The sequence below is a fragment of the Cryptomeria japonica genome, unplaced genomic scaffold, assembly GCF_030272615.1.
Source record: "Cryptomeria japonica unplaced genomic scaffold, Sugi_1.0 HiC_scaffold_421, whole genome shotgun sequence".
Taxonomy (NCBI): Eukaryota; Viridiplantae; Streptophyta; class Pinopsida; order Cupressales; family Cupressaceae; genus Cryptomeria; species Cryptomeria japonica.
Window position 1 is genome coordinate 9721 of NW_026729241.1, and position 6507 is coordinate 16227.

The 6507-nt window shown below is 63.9% G+C and overlaps 2 non-coding genes across 2 annotated transcripts; both read left to right on the forward strand.

Annotated features, from left to right (window-relative positions):
• The first annotated feature begins 354 nt into the window (after nucleotides 1-354).
• LOC131871525 (5S ribosomal RNA) lies at nucleotides 355-473 on the forward strand. Its single transcript, XR_009369740.1, has one exon. It is a non-coding gene; the product is annotated as a 5S ribosomal RNA (ribosomal RNA).
• Nucleotides 474-6388: 5915 nt separating this feature from the next.
• Nucleotides 6389-6507, forward strand: LOC131871526 (5S ribosomal RNA). The gene has a single exon (XR_009369741.1). It is a non-coding gene; the product is annotated as a 5S ribosomal RNA (ribosomal RNA).

A 6507-nucleotide genomic window follows, 5' to 3' on the forward strand; every position in this document is an offset into this window, starting at 1 on the left:
GCCTTGGTGCACCGGGGCAAGATCGAGCGTGCACCCGAGGCGCCCCGAACATGCACCAAGGTGCACTCGGCCCACATGTGAGCGCAGGTCGTTGCGCCCGAGGTGGTGTGTGGGCACCGCGTTGCAGACGGGACACTGCACGCACACGACGCCCCGTCCAGGTGCACGCACGTAGGCCGGGCCGGGTGCACACCCGACGCCCTAGCAAGGTGCGCGCACCCGGGCAGGGCTCACACTTGGCGAACGGGGCGCACTTCGCGAGGGAGGGTGTGCACCTCGACGGGGGTGGGTGGCCGGGGTGGATTCGCACGTGGGTCGCGGTTTGCTAAGTACACACTGCGACAAGCTCATAACGGGTGCGATCATACCAGCGTTAGTGCACCGGATCCCATCAGAACTCCGCAGTTAAGCGCGCTTGGGCCGGAGTAGTACTGGGATGGGTGACCTCCCGGGAAGTCCCGGTGTTGCACCCTTTCTTAGTTTTTCGCCGGGCGTCGCAATGCTATTTGAATAAACCTTTTGCCCGTTTGCGTTCTCGTCGGGGCCGGGCCGGGCCGGGGTGCGCTGCCCGCACTACCGCGCGCGCGGGGGCGACACCGAGCGCGCACCCGAGGCGCCCCGAGCACACAGGCCACGGTGCAACCCGGGCGTTGTGCGCGCACCCCGGTGCGCCCGAGGTGCTGCGCGCGCACCCAGGTGAAATCGGTGTGCACCTCGGCCAGTGCGCGCTCGGTCGAGTCGCGCACGTTGGCCAAGGTGCACGGTGATGTTTCTTACTCTAAGGTTCCGCACCAGACGCCCGGGACAGGTGAGCGAAGCTGGGCGGGGCCGGGTGCGCGGCCGGGGCAGGTGCACGCAGCTGGAGAGAGCTTTGGAGCACACCAGAGGTGCGCACCTTGGAGCACACTTCGGAGCGCACCAATGATGCGCTCCATTCAAAAGTTTCCTGAAAAGGCAAAAAAAGTTGAGATTATAGAATTTCCCACTTGAGAGATTGTAAAAAAAAAAAATTTAAAATGAAGGAAACGCGGGTGCCAAGGTGTGCGCGCCCGGGTGCGCAGCCCAGCCAAGGTGTGCGCACCAAGGCGCCCACCCTGGCGAAGGTGCACGCAAGGTGCGCACCCGAGGCAAACCGGACAATTAACCCAACTTTCGACTTCGCGCGCACCTGCGCACCTTGGAGCGCACTTCGGAGCGCTCCTTGTTGCGCACCAATCTTGGGCACCTCGGAGTGCACCATGGCGCCCACCAAGGTGCGCACCCGGGGCAAACCGAGCTCCGACTTCGTGCGCACCTTGGAGCGCACGAAAGGTGCGCACCATGGCGCCCACCAAGGTGCGCAGCCCAGCCAAGGCGTGCGCATCAAGGTGCGCACCCTGGCGAAGGTGCGCACCCGGGGCAAACCGAGCTCCGACTTCGTGCGCACCTTGGAGCGCACAAAGGGTGCGCAACCCAGCCAAGGTGTGCGCACCCCGGGCAAACCGAGCTCCGAATCGTGCGCACCTTGGAGCACACTTCGGAGCCCTCCTTGGTGCGCACCGATGTTGCGCACCTCGGAGCGCACCCGGGGAAAACAATGCAATTAACCCGACTTTCGACTTCGTGGGCACCTCGGAGCGCTCTCGGGTTCGCACCTCGGAGCACACCGAGGTGCGCACCTTTGATGCGCTGCCTTCACCAATTTCCAGAAAAGGCAAGAAAACATTGAGAAGGTGTGCGCACCGAGGTGCCCACCCTGGCGAAGGTGCACGCGAGGTGCGCACCCGGGGCAAACCGGGCTCCGACTTCGTGCACGCCATGCTGCGCACCTTGGAGGGCCATGGTGCGCACCTTGGAGCACACTTCGGAGCGCTCAATGGTGCCCAACCCAGCCAAGGTGCCCACCGCGGCGAAGGTGCACGCGAGGTGCGCACCCGGGGCAAACCGGGCTCCGACTTCGTGCACGCCGCACCTTGGAGCACACTTCGGAGCGCTCCTTGGTGCGCACCAGGGCGCGCAACCCAGCCGAGGTGCCCACCCCGGCGAAGGTGCACGCGGGGTGCGCACCCGAGGCAAACCGGGCTCCGACTTCGTGCACGCCATGGTGCCCACCGCGGCGAAGGTGCACGCGAGGTGCGCACCCGGGGCAAACCGGGCTCCGACTTCGTGCACGCCGCACCTTGGAGCACACTTCGGAGCGCTCCTTGGTGCGCACCAGGGCGCGCAACCCAGCCGAGGTGCCCACCCCGGCGAAGGTGCACGCGAGGTGCGCACCCGGGGCAAACCGGGCTCCGACTTCGTGCACGCCATGGTGCCCACCGCGGCGAAGGTGCACGCGAGGTGCGCACCCGGGGCAAACCGGGCTCCGACTTCGTGCACGCCGCACCTTGGAGCACACTTCGGAGCGCTCCTTGGTGCGCACCATGGTGCCCACCAGGGCGCGCAACCCCGCCGAAGGTGCACGCGAGGTGCGCACCCGGGGCAAACCGGGCTCCGACTTCGTGCACGCCGCACCTTGGAGCACACTTCGGAGCGCTCCTTGGTGCGCACCAGGGCGCGCAACCCCGCCGAAGGTGCACGCGAGGTGCGCACCCGGGGCAAACCGGGCTCCGACTTCGTGCACGCCATGGTGCGCACCAGGGTGCCCACCGCGGCGAAGGTGCGCACCCGGGGCAAACCGGGCTCCGACTTCGTGCACGCCGCACCTTGGAGCACACTTCGGAGCGCTCCTTGGTGCGCACCAGGGCGCGCAACCCAGCCGAGGTGCCCACCCCGGCGAAGGTGCACGCGAGGTGCGCACCCGGGGCAAACCGGGCTCCGACTTCGTGCACGCCATGGTGCCCACCGCGGCGAAGGTGCGCACCCGGGGCAAACCGGGCTAGGACTTCGTGCACGCCGCACCTTGGAGCACACTTCGGAGCGCTCCTTGGTGCGCACCATGGTGCCCACCAGGCCGCGCAACCCAGCCAAGGTGTGCGCACCAAGGTGCACGCGAGGTGCGCACCCGGGGCAAACCGGGGTCCGGCTTCGTGCACGCCGCACCTTGGAGCACACATCGGGGCGCTCCCGGGTTCGCACCGGCGTTGCGCACCGTGGTGGGCACCTCGGAGCGCACCGTGGTGGGCACCTCGGAGCACACCAAGGTGGGCAGCGAGGTGCGCACCTTTGATGCGATGCCTTCACTAATTTCCATAAAAGGCAAAAGAAAACGAGATTTTAAAATTTCCGTTTTGAAAGATAGTGAGAAAAAGGGAATGCTGGTGCCATCTTGAGCCCGCCCTGGTGCGCAGCCCAGCCAAGGTGTGCGCACCAAGGTGCCCACCCTGGCGAAGGTGCGCGCCCGGGCAATTAACCCAACTTCCAACTTCGCGCGCGCCAGGGTGGGAGCGCACCCAACAACCGGGCCTGGGAAGAGCCAATGCGAGAAACCCCACCAAACGCTCTGACAAAAAAAGAGGGGGCGCTCCAGTAACCCCGCTTCGGAGCGCACCCTGGGCAAACCCAGCCAGGGTGCCCACCCCGGCCAAGGTGCAGGCGAGGTGCGCACCCGGGGCAAACCGGGCTCCGACAACGTGCACGCCGCACCTTGGAGCACACTTCGTAGCGCTCCCGGGTGCGCACCTCAGAGCACACCAAGGTGGGCAGCGAGGTGCGCACCTTTGATGCGCTGCCTTCACTAATTTCCAGAAAAGGCAAAAAAAAGAGGAGATTTTAAAATTTCCGTTTTGAAAGATAGTGAAAAAAACGGAACGCGGGTGCCATCTTGAGCCCGCCCGGGTGCACAGCCCAGGTAAGGTGCCCACCCTGGCAAAGGTGCGCACCCGGGCAATTAACCCTACTTCCGACTTCGTGCGCGCCAGGGTGGCAACCGGGCCTGGGAAGAGCCAATGCGAGAAACCCCACCAAACGCTCCGACAAAAAAAGAGGCGGCGCTCCAATAACCCCGCTTCGGAGCGCAGCCGGGGCAAACCCAGCCAAGGTGCCCACCCCGACGAAGGTGCACGCGAGGTGCGCACCCGGGGCAAACCGGGCTCCGACAACGTGCACGCAGCACCTTGGAGCACACTTCGAAGCACTCCCGGGTGCCCACCGGCGTTGCGCACCGTGGTGGGCAGCGAGGTGCGCACCTTTGATGCGCTGCCTTCACTAATTTCCAGAAAAGGCAAAAAAAAATGAGATTTTAAAATTTCCGTTTTGAAAGATAGTGAAAAAAACGGAACGCGGGTGCCATCTTGAGCCCGCCCTGGTGCGCAGCCCAGGCAAGGCATGCGCACCAAGGTGCCCACTCGCGGTGCACGCCCGGGGCAAACCGGGCTCCGACTTCGTGCAGGCCGCACCTTGGAGCACACTTCGGAGCGCTCCTTGGTGCGCACCATGGTGCCCACCAGGGCGCACCCGGGGCAAACCGGGCTCCGACTTCGTGCACGCCGCACCTTGGAGCACACATCGGAGCGCTCCCAGGTTCGCACCAGCGTTGCGCACCTTTGATGCGCTGCCTTCACTAATTTCCAGAAAAGGCAAAAAAAAACGATATTTTAAAATTTCCGTTCTGAAAGATAGTGAAAAAAACGGAACGCGGGTGCCATCTTGAGCCCTTCCTGGTGCGCAGCCCAGGCAAGTTGTGCGCACCAAGGTGCCCACCCTGGCGGAGGTGCGCGCCCGGGGCAAACCGGGCTCCGACTTCGTGCACTGCATGGTGCCCACCAAGGCGCGCAACCCAGCCAAGGTGCCCACCGCAGCGAAGGTGCACGCGAGGTGCGCACCCGAGGTGCACACCCGGGGCAAACCGAGCTCCGACTTCGTGCACGCCGCACCTTGGAGCACACTTCAGAGCGCTCCTTGGTGCGCACCAGGGCGCGCAACCCAGCCAAGGTGCTCACCCCGGCGAAGGTGCACGCGAGGTGCGCACCCGGGGCAAGCCGGGCTCGGACTTCGTGCACGCCGCACCTTGGAGCACACATCGGAGCGCTCCCGGGTTCGCACCAGCATTGCGCACCTTTGATGCGCTGCCTTCACTAATTTCCAGAAAAGGCAAAAAAAAAAAAAAAACGAGATTTTAAAATTTCCGTTTTGAAAGATAGTGAAAAAAACGGAACGCGGGTGCCATCTTGAGCCCGCCCTGGTGTGCAGCCCAGGCAAGTTGTGCGCACCAAGGCACCCACCCTGGCCAAGGTGGGTCACGGGGTGGGTCCTAGGGTGGGTAACGGGGTGGGTACTAAGGTGCGTGCCAAGGTGGGTCATGGGGTGGGTGCCAAGGTGGGCACCAGGGTGGGTGTGCACCAACCCTAGCCAGGGTAGGTCACGGGGTGGTTGTCGGGGTGGGCGTCAAGGAGCCAAGGTGGGTGGCAAGTAGCCAAGTTGCGTGCCAAGGTGGGTGTCGGGGTGGGTGCCAAGGATCCAAGGTGGGTGCCAAGGAACCAAGGTGGGTGTCTGGGTGGGTGCCGAGGTGGGAGCCAGGGTGGGTCCCAAGGTGAGTGCAAAGGTGGGTGCCAGGGTCAAGGTGAGTGCCAATGTGGGTTCCAAGGTGCCAGGGTCAGGGTGAGTGCCAATGTGGGTTCAAAGGTGCTAAGTTGGGTGCGAGGTTGGGTGCGAGGGTGGGTGGGTGCCAAGGTGTGCTAGGTGGAAGCCCGGGTGGGTCGGCATCCCATGGGTGTCGAGTTGGGTGCCTGATGGGTGCTTCTTGTCAAGTTTTAGTCGTCGGGACTCATTTCGAGCCTTAGAGGTCGTTTCTTGTCCGGTTGCCCTGTCTTCGACCTGGGAACCCAATTTTGGTCCTCGGGTCCCATTTTTTTTTGTCTCGCATCCCACTTTTGGCCTGTGGCCTTTTCGGGGTCGATTCTCGTTTTGGGCATCAGAGCATGTTTCTTCTCCTAAAACCCAATATTTGTTTATTAAGTCTCGGAACACATTTTTGTTCTCGTGGACCCATCATGGGTCTTGGAACGCATTTGTGGTCCTTGGGTCCCATTTTGCATCCCGAAACTTGTGTTTTGGTGCTTGATCCCTATTTTGGGTGCCCACCTTGCACCAAGTGCGCACCCGGGGCAAACCGAGCGCCTTGGTGCACCGGGGCAAGATCGAGCGTGCACCCGAGGCGCCCCGAACATGCACCAAGGTGCACTCGGCCCACATGTGAGCGCAGGTCGTTGCGCCCGAGGTGGTGTGTGGGCACCGCGTTGCAGACGGGACACTGCACGCACACGACGCCCCGTCCAGGTGCACGCACGTAGGCCGGGCCGGGTGCACACCCGACGCCCTAGCAAGGTGCGCGCACCCGGGCAGGGCTCACACTTGGCGAACGGGGCGCACTTCGCGAGGGAGGGTGTGCACCTCGACGGGGGTGGGTGGCCGGGGTGGATTCGCACGTGGGTCGCGGTTTGCTAAGTACACACTGCGACAAGCTCATAACGGGTGCGATCATACCAGCGTTAGTGCACCGGATCCCATCAGAACTCCGCAGTTAAGCGCGCTTGGGCCGGAGTAGTACTGGGATGGGTGACCTCCCGGGAAGTCCCGGTGTTGCACCCT